This window comes from Choloepus didactylus, chromosome 15 (assembly GCF_015220235.1).
Source record: "Choloepus didactylus isolate mChoDid1 chromosome 15, mChoDid1.pri, whole genome shotgun sequence".
Lineage (NCBI taxonomy): Eukaryota > Metazoa > Chordata > Mammalia > Pilosa > Megalonychidae > Choloepus > Choloepus didactylus.
Genome location: NC_051321.1, coordinates 71,663,311 through 71,676,218, shown reverse-complemented (window position 1 = coordinate 71,676,218; position 12,908 = coordinate 71,663,311).

Genomic DNA, 12,908 nt, shown 5'->3' with positions numbered 1-12,908 from the left:
CATTCTTATGCACTATATAGATAACACTTCTTAGGTTTTAATGTATTGGAATAGCTAGAAGTAAATACCTGAAACTACAAACTCCAACCCAGTAGTCTGGACTCCTGAATACAATTATATAATAATGTGGATTACAAGGGGTGACAGTGTGATTGTGAAAACCTTGTGGATCATACTCCCTTTATCTAGTATATGGATGGATGAGTAGAAAAATGGGGATAAAAACTAAATGACAAATACGGTGGGATGGGGGGGGATGGTTTGGGTGTTCTTTTTTTACTTTTATTTTTTATTCTTATTCTGTTTCTTTCTGATGTAAGAAAAATGTTCAGAAATAGATTGTGGTGATGAATGTATAACTATATGATCGTACTGTGAACAGCTGATTGTATACCATGGATGATTGTACGGTATGTGAATATATTTCAATAAAACTGAATTAAAAAAATAGATTGGGGTAATAAATGCACAACTATATAATGATACTGTGAACAACTGATTGTACACCATAGATGATGGTATAGTATGTGAATATATCTCAATATTATTATTCCTCCTTTTACCTATATTACAGGAAATGAGATGAGATAACGTATTTAAAGCATGCAGCACTGTCCCTGTCACCTAGTGGGCACTGGGTAAATAGTTGTTGAGTCAGGCCAACATCCCTATGGAAGGAATTTGTTATTCGTGTGTGTCTTGGGCACACGATTTCAGTGCCCAAATTCCACATTTGCATTTGTGTCTATAATTGTATTGATGCCACTACTTTAATTGTCATAAACTAATGGAAAAGAAGGGAGAGGACTTAATACTGAGTATAAACGATACGTCCAAGCCAAGAGAAAGCCAGATAAAGCCAGACCCATGCTGAAGAGGAGATTTTACAGAGAAAAGTGATGGCAGGACTGCAATGTCACCAAGCTTGTGGGCGTTTAGGCCCATGGAACCCCTCTCAGCTACTCCCAGGCAGCTCCATCCCTGTAAAACTTGAGTGATAGCCCACCCAAAGCAGCCCAAGGGCAAAGAGCTGGGTGTGGAGGGAGTGAGGGAACTCTTCCTAACTCATTCTATGAGGCCAGCAGGACACTAGTACCAAAGTCAGATGAAGACATCACAAGAAAGAAAATACAGACCAATTTCCCTTATGAATACAGATGCAACAGTCCTTAATAAAATACTAGCAAGTTGAATTCAACGGTGTAATAAAAGAATTATACGCCATGACCAAGTCAGATTTATGCAGGAAAGCAAGCCTGGTTCAACATAAGGAACTCAATGTAACACACCACAATGATGGAATGAAGATGGAAAAAAATCACAAGATCATCTCAATTGAGGCAGAAAAGGCATCTGACAACATCCACCACACTTTCTTGATAAAAACACTCAGAAAAATAGGAACAGAAGGAAACTTCCTAAAATGATAAAGGGCATATATGAAACCCACACCTAACATGATACTCAACAGTGAAAGACTAAAAGTCTTCCTCCTGAGGTTAAGAATAAGACAAGGATGCCTGCTTTCATATCTGCTATTAAATATTGTACTGGAAGTTCTTGCCAGGGCAGTTAGACAAGAAAAAAGAAATAAATGCTATCCAAATCAGAAAGGAAGAACTAAAACTATCACTATTCACAGATGACATGATCCTTTACATAGAAAATCCCAAAGATTCCAAAAGAAAACTATTAGAATTAAGAAATGAGTTCAGCAAAGTCACAGATTACAAGATTAACATGCAAACTTCACTTGTGTTTCTATGCACCAACAAAGAATTCTGAAATGGAAATTTTAAAAAGAATTCCATTCACAATATCTCCTAAAAGAATAAAATATCTAGGAATAAAGTTAACCAAGGAGGTAAAGGAACTCTACACTGAAAACTACAAAACATTGCTGAAATAAATTAAAGACAATCTGAATAAATGCAAGACATTGAACAGCTAGGAAGACTTAATATTATTAAGATGTCAGTACTACCCAAAACAATCTGCAGATTCAACATAATACCTATCAAAATCCCAGCAGCTTTTTTTTTTCAGAAATGGAAAAGCCAATCATCAAATTAATATAGAATCACAATGGACCCTGAATAGCCAAAATCAGTATTGCAAAGGAATAACAAGGTTGGAAGTCTCACACTTCTCAATTTCAAAACTCACTACAAAGCCACAGTAATGAAAGCAGTGTGGTACTGGCATGAAGACAGACTTACAGACTGATGGAATAGAACTGAGAGTTCAGAAATACACCCCGATATTTATGGCCAACTGATTTTTGTTGAGGGTGTTAAGAACATTAATTGAGAAAAGAACAGTCTTTTCAACAAATGGTGCCAGGAAAATTGGGTATCCACTTGCAAAAGAATGAAGGGGGACCCCTAGCTCACACCATACATAAAAATTAACTCTCAGTGAATGTAAGCCCTAAACATTAGAGCTAAAACCATAAAACTCCTAGAAGAAAACAGGGGAACCTTCATAACTTTGGATTTAGTAGTGATTTCTTAGATTTGACACCTAAAGTGTAAGCAACAAAAGAAAAATAGATAGAATGGACTTAAAATTTTTTTAAACTTTTGTACATGAAAGGACACAACTTCAGAATGGGAGAAAATAATGGCTAACCACATATTTGATAAGCGTTTAATATCCAAAATATAAAACAACTCTTATAACTCAACAACAAAAGACAAATAACAGAATTTAAAAATGGGCAAAGGATTTGAATAGACATTCCTCTAAAGAAAAATACAAATGGCCAATAAGCACATGAAAAGATGCTCAACATCATTAGTCATCAGGGAAATGCAAATCAAAAAAACCATAGTGAGATGCCACTTCACACCTACTAGGATGGTTATTATTAAGAAAATAGAAAATAAGTGTTGGCAAGGATGCAGAGAAATAAGGACCCTTATATGTTGCTGGTAGCATATGGAATAGTACAGCCAGTGTGGAAAACAGCTTGGTGAGTTCCTCAGAAAGCTGAACTTGAAATCATCACATGACCCAGCAATGCCATTCTGTGGAATGGACCCAAAAGAATTGAAAGCAGAGAGTTGAACAGATATTTGTACAATGTTCATAGCAGCATTATTCACAACAGCCAAAAGGTGGAAACAACCCAACTGCCTATCAACAGGTAAGTGGAGAAAAAAATGTGGTATATGCACAAAATGGAATTTTGGGTGTAAAAAAGAATGAAGTTCTGCATGCTACAATGTGGAAGGACCTTAAAGATGTCATGTTGAGTGAAATAAGACAAATATCTAGAAGAAGTAAATTTCATAGAAACAGATAGTACATTATAGGTTATTAGAGGCTGGGGTAGGAAAAGTAAAGAGGGAGTTATTGCTTAAGGGGTGCAGAATTGCTATTTGAAGTGATGAAGAAGTTGGGGTAGTGGATGTTGGTGATGGTAGCACAATATTGTGAATGTAATTAATACTACTGAATTATACACCTGGAAGTGACTAATATGGGAAATGTTGAGTTGTATATATGTTACTACAATAAAAAGTTAAAAAGAAAATAAAAGAACAGGAGGCTGGTGGTGGGAGGATCAAGTTTGGGAAACAGGGGATAAGAAAAGGAAAAGGAGGCACAGGAAGTCCTCAGCCCCGCTGTCAACTCCTCCATGAACTTGAAAGACCCTACACCCAGAGAATGCCGGGTTGGAAAATGCAGAGACCTGGGGCCTGCAGGGAAAGGGACCCTCCTTGGGCAGCCGGTTAATGCCCGAAGCCCCCTTTCCCCTGTCACCTAAGTAAGACCTATCACCTTTAACCCCTCCTCCCTGGCCAGACCTTCTCCAGCCCACCCCTCACGGGCTGTGAGTCCAGGGACCCAGCCAGCATCCCAGGCAGCAAAGCTCTGTTAAACCGGGGAGAGGAAACAGAAGGGCTAATCTCCAACAACACTCTGCCCGGTGCCTGACACATAGTAAGCGCTCAATAATTATGTGACTGAAGAAATGACAGGGCTCCAGGAAAAAAAAGCAGGCAGCAGGCAGCCTGACAGGAAGCACAGTCTGCCCTCAATTCATCTTCTCAGGGTGAAGAACTCTTGAGAAGGGGGAAACATTCCTTTTAGCCCAAAGTAATCTCAAAACGGAATTGTGCTTTAGACAATCTAAAGGGAGAGCTTCAAAAACTCAGAACTATTTCTCCAGGGTGTGCAGGGAAAGGAGGAAAGGAAGAGGGCCGGCTCCAAGCTTCTCTGACGGAGGGAAGAGGTAAAGGAGACTTGGCTCTCCCACAGGTGAAAGGCACCTGGTCCCAGCCTGGCGCCGTCGGTTCCTCCCCGCGCCACAGGGCTGAACGCACGTGCGGCTGGCTGGCTGTCCCCAGGAGGGAAACGGCAGCTTTGCCAATCCCCACAGACACCTGTTCAAGAAATCAGGTGCGGAAATAAAACCGGGGTGGACCACGGCCCTCACCCACCTAGCGAAGGGGCTCTGGTCAGCAGCCGGGACCCCAACCCCGGGCCGGCAAGGACACCCCTCGACTTCCATTACGACTTCAGTGGCTCTGGGCACTTTTGCCTTTGCGTGACCCTCCTCCCATAAAAAAATATTAAAAAGTATATTTTATGACTGCACGGGTATGAAGACAAATACATTATTATATATTACATTTTCTTAGACCTAAAGTTCTTTTTTCCTTCCATTATGAAAGAAATGAAAACATTCTTGGGGGCCCTTACAGGTGCTGCGAGTCGCGGCCCCCTGTGCCCCCCGGGCCTGATGGAGAAGCGCGGGCGCCAGGGGCAGGGGGAGCTGAGGGCGCTCGGGGCCTCCTCCCACACCGCCAGGGCGGCCCGACACGGGCTCTGTCCCCGCCACACTCGGACGCGGGCACCTGACAGACTCACCACCTGCCAACGCAGCCCCTGGCGGTGGGCAGGAGCCCCGCGCGTCTCAGAGGGGACCCGCACCTCTCTCTGGGGGCGCCCCTCGCCCCGGGCGTCCCTCCCCAGACGGACCGTGCCCGGGCGGGTGTTGGGGCTCCCTCCCGCGGACTTACTTGAGTTCCACTGACCACGAGCCCGGCCATGGCGGGACGGGGCGGGCGCGGGGCGGGGAGCGCGGGCAGGGCGCGCAGTTCCGCGCCGGGCGGTTACCTGACCCGGCGGAAGCCTGAAGCCCTGGCGGGGCGCGGGACGCGGCTCAGCTGTGCGCCCCTCGCGGCCCTGAGTCGCAGGATGGGATGAATGTGTGGTGAAGAGAGCAGAGCGGCAAGGGAGACAGGGTTAGGCCCAGTGGCCAGACTGTGAACCACGGGAGGAGGCAGGAATTCAAGCCTGAAAACTCCAGCCAGAGGGGCACTGCCACTTTCCAGCTGTGTGACCTTAACTATGTCACTTAACCTCTCTGCGCCAATAATCCCAACCTTGAAGGATTGCTATTATGGTTAAATGAGATAAGGGCTGTTGATTCAGTTTGGAATGCGTCAGCTGCAAATTACAGAAAAGTCAACCAAGACTTGCTTGAGCAGTCAAGATATTTAATTATATCACATACTGAGATTTTTTGAGATAGGAATTTGCAGGTTTCATGCAACAATTCAGAAAAACCATTGAAAACCCATAGAAGCAAAAATACCATTTCTGCTTGCCATCCAGGGCTTGTTGTTTGCATCCTCCTGCTGTTTCCTTGTGGTTGGAAGATGGCTGCTGCAGCTCCAGACATCATGTACCACATTCAGAAAAAGAAGGATGCAAATTAGTAGTAAGCACCCCTTCAGGTGACAGATTCAGCTGCAGAACCCAACATTGAGAACTCTTGCCCTGCGGCATAAGCCCTGATGTTATTCTGTCCTGTTAGACGCTTCTGGATTTTGAAAAAACCTCCAAAGTAAAGGTGATGGCTCAGTGGTAGGACTCCACATGTGGGGCCACTTCTGTGGAGGTACCTCAGATCCCATCACAGATCTTCACAGCCGGAAGGGGCCAGAAAGAGCCTCCCCCACCCCAACACACAGATGAGGAAACTGAGGCCCAGAATGGAGCTGTGACTTACTCACAGTCACACAGCAGCACTAGGCCAGATCCAAGAGTTGCTGACTCTGGCCTCTTGGTGCTCAGCAGGGAAGGCTCAGACCAGGAAATGCAGGCTTCTTGGGTCAAATTCCTAGAAGTAGAGTGTGAGATGGGGATTCGGAATCAGATGATTTATTAGAGGAGGCTCTGAGGAGAGGAGCATGTGGGAAGCAGGATAGCACAGGGGTAAAGCTAAGCCACAATGTGGTCTCAGCTGGAGTTGAGCCTCAGCCTGACCCTGTGAGGGGTTGGGGGCGGGCTTCTCTGGAACATGAATTGCATCACAGAGCATCACAGGTGACCTTGAGGCAGGGGGTCACCCTTTGTTCTGCCACGTCAGGCAAGGGGGTAAGAAGCGTGCAGGCTTCTGGGTGGAGGCAACTCTAGTTTGGCTGAGACGGACATGTCTCCAGTGAAGAGGGCAGCTGTGAGCTATCAGCAGTCAACCCTCCAGCAGCCAGGGGACAGGTATCCCAGCGTGGAAAAGGAAAATAAGAAGGCCTCCTCCCCACAGCCCCTGCAGTCACCCCCAGGAGTCCCAGCCCCAGGAACACAGCCCTGTCCCTTCTGCAACCTCGGTTTTCCCGTTCACAAAATGGGCACGCTGCACCAAGGGACTGTTAGGTTCCTTTATGGCTCCTGTGATTCTACTTCCACCACACCCGAACGTTCCAACCAGGCACCCCCCACTTCCTCTAGACTCCCCAGGCCCCCAGGCCATTGTAGGACCTGTGAGACCAGAGTGGGGTCTTCACCCAGTCAGGCCCAAACCCTACCAGAGTGGGGGCAGAGGAAACAGCTTCTTGGAGCATATGTATCTCCAGCCCGCTGACCAGGCCCAGGGAGTCAGTATTTCTTGAAATGTAAGTACCGAGACCACACTGGGTCGTCAGTAAATTCATTATCCCATTACACGGGCCTGAATTATTCAGCGCTCCTGAGGCCCCTGCAGAAGCGTGCCTCGCTCAGTCGATGCCGGCATTAGTGGGATGGATGGAGTGAGGCCCGGGGCGCTGCTGGTGCTGGGATGACGGATCAGGGTCCGGAGAGACCACCGGGCCTGCAGAGCTCAGGGCAGGCCTGGCTGGAGGGGCTGGGCCCCGGGTGTTTGTGCAGCGTTTTGGTCGATGAGGAGACGCCACACAATGAAGATGGCAGGGCAACGGGACAGAGCAGCTGAGTCCCTGCTGGCCTGGAGGCTTCCTGTCACCCTGCATTGCCCACTCCAGACTGCATCTGTAGAAACTAGAAATCTCTGTTGCTTAAGCCTCTGTTCTTTGGGATTTTTCTGTCACTCACAGCCAAACCCAACTATCATGCTGTCAAGCAAGACTGAGGATCAGTTGCAACATTAGAGGAGAAGCAGCCACCTCAACCACAGGCATTTCCTCCGGGATAGTTTTCAGTGGTCCTCAGTTTCAGGACTTGGATTCAAATCCCAACTTGACCATTTACAAGCTGTGCAATTGTGAGCAAGCTAGTTAACCTCTCTGTGCTTCAGCTTCCTCATCTGTAAAATGTGGATAAAAATGGCACCTTCCCCTCACAGGGTTAACTGAGTTAATATGTATGAAGTCATAAGAAGGGGCTGGCACACACTAAGTGCTGTGCAAATATTAGTTGTTAATATCACACTTGTATACATCAAGGGGGATTCCCTGTGTAGCTCAGGGGCCTGCCCTCCCCCTTCTACCTCCCAAAGTTTCTTCTCAGTCTGGATTTTCCCCTCAGGGTGACTGTGCTCTTGGGAAAACTATGCCACTGTGTTCTGAGCTTCAACCATGATAAGAACAGCTCTGCCTCAGGGGGAAGGAACCAAACCTAAGCCAGTAGGAGCAGGTAGCAGGGACTGGGGCTCCAGCCATGGAGTGTAAAAAACAGACTCTTATCACTTAGAAAAGAGAACAAAGAAGTAAAGGCCTCTGGCTGTGTGGCCCTGGGCAGGTATCACAGAGGTCACAGCTGATATGCCTGTAGCATAAAAGCCAATATCGAAAATTATTGAAGTGTGTTGGATTTGAGGCAGCAGGGAGTGGTGGGGACTGGGATAAAAGCACATGATGCATCTAAGGGGGGAAAGTGCCATGCAGTGCCAGCCAACCACAACCATGCAGGAGAGTGGGCCTGACAGAGACAAATCTGCTTTTCCAAAAGAAATGGAAATCTGAATTCTTTGTGAAATCTTCTTATTACCAGGTAGGAAACTCTCCCAAGAAGACCCCCTTAGCCCTGGCCACGAATTAACTACACAGTCACCATAGCAACAGGGGAGGCTCAGAAGGCTCTGGAAATGAGGAATGGGTATGAAGCTGCCTGAACAAAATCAGGCCCCTGTTGGTAAGGCCAAAGCGGGAGGAACAGCTCCGAGGTAGGCTGTCACAGGGTCTGCTTGGGGTCCTTGAACCAGAGGGTCACACAGGAGACTGCCAGCAGAGTCTTAGTTGCAAACCACAGAAGACACTCTGTGGCAAATAGCAGATTCTACTTTGTTGCAAACAATGGTCTCTCTAGAGGACCAGAGAACCAGGCTCAGATGCTACACCAGAAACAGCACAACCAAGAGCCCCTCCGGGCCCCATCCCCCAATCACACCCCAGGACTGTTCTAGTGAAAACTCAGCTACCGACACAGCCCACTGCTTGGTAGAGGCTCCACCCCAACCGCCCAGGAGAAAGAGGCACCTCCACCACCATCATACTTGTTTGCCAGAGGGTCAGTCTCCTTCATACGGCTGCTAACTCATTGCCCACTTCTGCACTCAAGTGTTGTGCAGTGCATCTGAGCAGCGGAAGCCAAGTCACGTGCCTGCCAGGCAACCTGGGAAATGTGTGTCTCTTCTTTTTGGCAAGAAAAGATTCACAAGGGAGGCCAGTGGAGACTGTCTTCCAATTCTCAAGAGAACCCCAGGAAGTATTTGCCACCTGGAGGCTCCTGGGGATCAGCCAAGGTGTCCAGCAGAGGCAGTGATTCCCAGGAGTGGCTGTGATACAGGCTGCCCTGGCTAATCCCAATCGAGAAAGGAGGAAAGAAACAGGTAACAGCACGATGCACACACAAAAGCCATCCACCAGGGACTCCCAGAAATGCCTGAGTGTCAGGCCCTGAATTGGGTCAGAGAAGCTGGATCACAGGTAGATAGCAAGTGTGTGGTGGGTTCCTCCCAAAAGCACAACATTAAACTCCAAAGGATACACGGAGCCCTGGATCTGGGTCCAGAGATGAGACGACGAGCTTTTATGTGAAGCTTAGAAACAGACAGGTTCAATTCTTGGCTCTGCCACTGACAGGTCACGAGACGTCTGGGAAGCCTCAGTCTGCACATCTGGAAGGTGGAGACATATCTACTTTAGAGGGTTACTGTGGGAACACTCTGCCACCTTATTCCCCAGTGCAGTTGGGGGGAATCGTGTATTTAAATGTCTAACACTGCGGTTCTCAAGGAGGGGGTGGGCGGTGGGAACAGGCCGGATGCTTTGATCCTTACAACCAGTCAGATGTGGGAGGTTGCAGCCGGCAGAATTTTGACCCCTGAGATCCGCCCCCTCTGCCCCCTGATATAACTCCCATGGTTATGTCACCTTACGTGGCATGGGAGGCTTTGCAGATGTTACTGATCAGCTTGTGTTAAAATAGGAATATTCTCCTGGATTATCTGGGTGGGTCCAAGTAATCACATGAGTTCTCCAAGGCAGAAGAGGAAGGCAGAGAGAACTGAAGCACTAAAAAGATCTGAGGTGCCACTGCTGGCCTTGGAGATGGAGAAGGAACTGAATTGTGCCTGGGTGGGGAGCCCGAGCCCAGGGGAGAACTACAGCCCTGGCCGACACCTCGATTTGAGCCAGGTGAGCCCCTAAGCAGGGAGGGAGTCCAGCCACGCTGTGCCAGACTTCTGACCTGTGGAAGTAGGAGGTGATAAATGGGTGTTGTTTTGAGCTCTAGTTTGGGTGGTTTGTTCTGCAGCAACAGAAAGCTAACACAGAAGTGTCCCCACGCTCTAGTTGAGAAAAGCCAAGCACATGCAGCTACGAACTGCATGGTGGGGCCGATGTTTGAACCCAAGTCCATCTGATCAGAGCTGTGCCATCAATCACTCTACAGAGGAGGAAACTGAGGTACTAGAGGTTGGGGACGTTGCCAGTGCCAGTTGTGGGCCTCCCATCCTCCCCAGCTCACCTGAGGGGTCCTCAGAAGCCGCTGGTCTCTCTGCATCAGTCCACCCAGCCTGGAACGCCCCACTTGGAGCCCTTGGAGAGTTGTTATCATTCCCCAAAGCCCTCTGCGAAGAACAGCGTGACAGACCAGAGCCAGACGTGGTCAGAGTCAAGGCAGCAAGTTTCTCAGTGGACAGAGGAGGCAAATCCTGGAGAAAGGCTCCAAGGGCCACTGGTAGCCTGCGGCTACTGGGGAAAAAAATCCGCTCAATACAGGAAGGAAACTTGAGGGTCCCAAAGGTAGGGAGAGGATTGATTTTTGGGGTGGGGCGGGGATGGTCAGCTGGCCACTGAGGTCCTTCTGGCCCTGAGGAACTCTTCTTCCAGGTCCTAGCTTCTCTGATCCACGCTCAGAGTTACATGGGGCCCTACGGGTCAGATCAGTCCCAAAGATCAAAGACAGATGCAGTTTGGCTTACACAGTATTTGGGAAAAAAAAAAAAAAAAAAACTGAAATGATTCAAAGCAAGATTTGCAACCTCTCTTGAAAACTCAGAAGTTCTGGACACACTGGGCCCATCTTCCCACCTGCAGCCAAGGGCTGCAGGGGACTAGCTGCCAAGACCCCTCTGATGGGACGTGAGCTCTGGAGTGCCGCAGTCACCACTACTCCCTATTGCCCTACTCTCACTTACCTCACCTGCCTGGACCCTGAAAACATTTGTGTTCTAATCCTGTAGGCCCGACTTGATCCCATGGCCTTATCCTTCTGCCCCTGCCTTGCCCAGGCCTGCCTGTTAGTAGGGCTGGGGGAAGTAGGAGTGGGAGGCATTACGATGAAAACTCAGGGGCCCCTTTAAGACCCATTTTTCTGGGCCATTGTTCTCAATGACCCGATTCCACTAAGAATGCATCAGGGTCAAACCCCTCACTTCCAGGTGTGGGCCCTGGGATACGTACCCATTTTCTCTGCCCTTGTGGGCCTGCAGGTTCCTTGGTGCCTAGGGGGTGGCTTTATTTGGCCAAAAGGCCAACTGAGATAAGATGGAAAGGATACTCTCCACCAGCCTGCCCCTTCCCTTCTTCGAGGCAGCTGCCTGTCACACCCACATGGCCCTTTGGGCAGGCTTAGGTGCCCTCATGCTCAACCAGGGCCCACTGCCGAGGAGAAAAATGAAAAACCCCTCCATCATCAGCCCCCAGGCCTTCTGAGAAAAGGCCCTGTAACAGATTCAGAGGCGACACTGCTTCCTTCATTTGTGAGCTGAGAAGCTGGTGCTGCAATCAAAGAGACAAGAAATGAGGAGCAGAAGGGGGAGGGAGGCGGAAAAATTAAATTTCGCGTGATCAGCAAGGTTTCAAACAATCGCTCGCCAACTGAAGTGGGTGCCACGTCTATAAGTCATTCTGTTTTATAGACCATTAGAATCTCCAGAGAGAACCTGCATGGAGACCACTGCTTTTTGTTGAAATTAAAATGTCAGAGAAAAAGAAATAGAACAAAACAGGGAATCTGCAATTAATTACCAGGCCATAAAAATTCAATAATCAGGAGGCAGAGCGGCCGCAGGCCCAGAGGTATCAGAGCCAGCGTAACAAGAATGGAATACATTAATCTTTTCAAATTAGTTTTTTAATCTGACGGGGATATATGGTGACATGCCTCCCCTCCCTGAAGCCAGGCTTGGGGAGGGAGGAGGGTGCTGATGTGAGCTGGGGGCCTCCCTGCAACCAGGACCCATCGAGGGGAAACAGGGTGGGTCTGCAGCCCCAGCAGAGCCCAGGGCCCCCTCTGCCAACTTGCCTGGTGAAGGGACCCCAGCACTGGGGCCAGGAAAGCAAGCTTCCTCAGGGTCTGGTTCTCGGCTGGGTCACCAAACCCAGGAGAAGCCCATATATGTGTTTCCCCTTTGGGCCAATGGGTCAGAGGGCTGAGCCCAAGAGCAGAATCTGGGGGAGTATGCAGAGAGAAGCAGTACTCTCTGAGCTTCAGTTTCTTCTAGAAATAATATCTTAGCCTCACAAGGATGCTGGATGGATTGTGCTCAATAAGGGCTCCCTGCTCTTACTATTTTTACTGGTGCAGACTGGTAGCTCAGCAGCAAGGAGTGCCCAGGCACCACCAGGCCAGGATTTGGAAACCATTTATTTAGCACCAGCTGTGTGCTTAGCCCTGGGAGAGGAGAAACCAACAGCTTCAGTTCTTACCCTGGGGAATGGAGCTCACAGATCAGAGAGACTATTACAGGGCCAGGGAGTCTGTAGAGGATCTAAAAGTAAAGGGGAAGAAGTTTCTCCTCGGAGCAGGGCATGCAGGGCCGAGGAAGAGCTGGAAGGACATCGGGGGACACCCAGGCCCCATCCCCAATCAGGGAAAAGTCGGCTGATTGGCCCAAGGGTCAGACCCACCTCCTGTCTCTTAGGGAGGCCAAGTCATTGGCTCCAGACCTCCACCACCTCCTCCATCACCTCCCAGAGGCCCCAGGAGTCCAGCAGCTCAGATCAGGCCGATGTTCAAGTTTCTCTCCAGCCCGCTCTGGCCTTAAGCATCAGCCAAGCTCCCCTCTCTCTGACCACCCCCCCAACAGGCCTGCCTCTAGGCTGCGCTCACACTGAACCCACGCCTGGGACAACCGACCCCACCAGGGGTCTGTCTGGCCAGTGTTGTTACCAAAGGGGCTCGTTAAAGGCGCAGCTCCACGGGACGTCTGC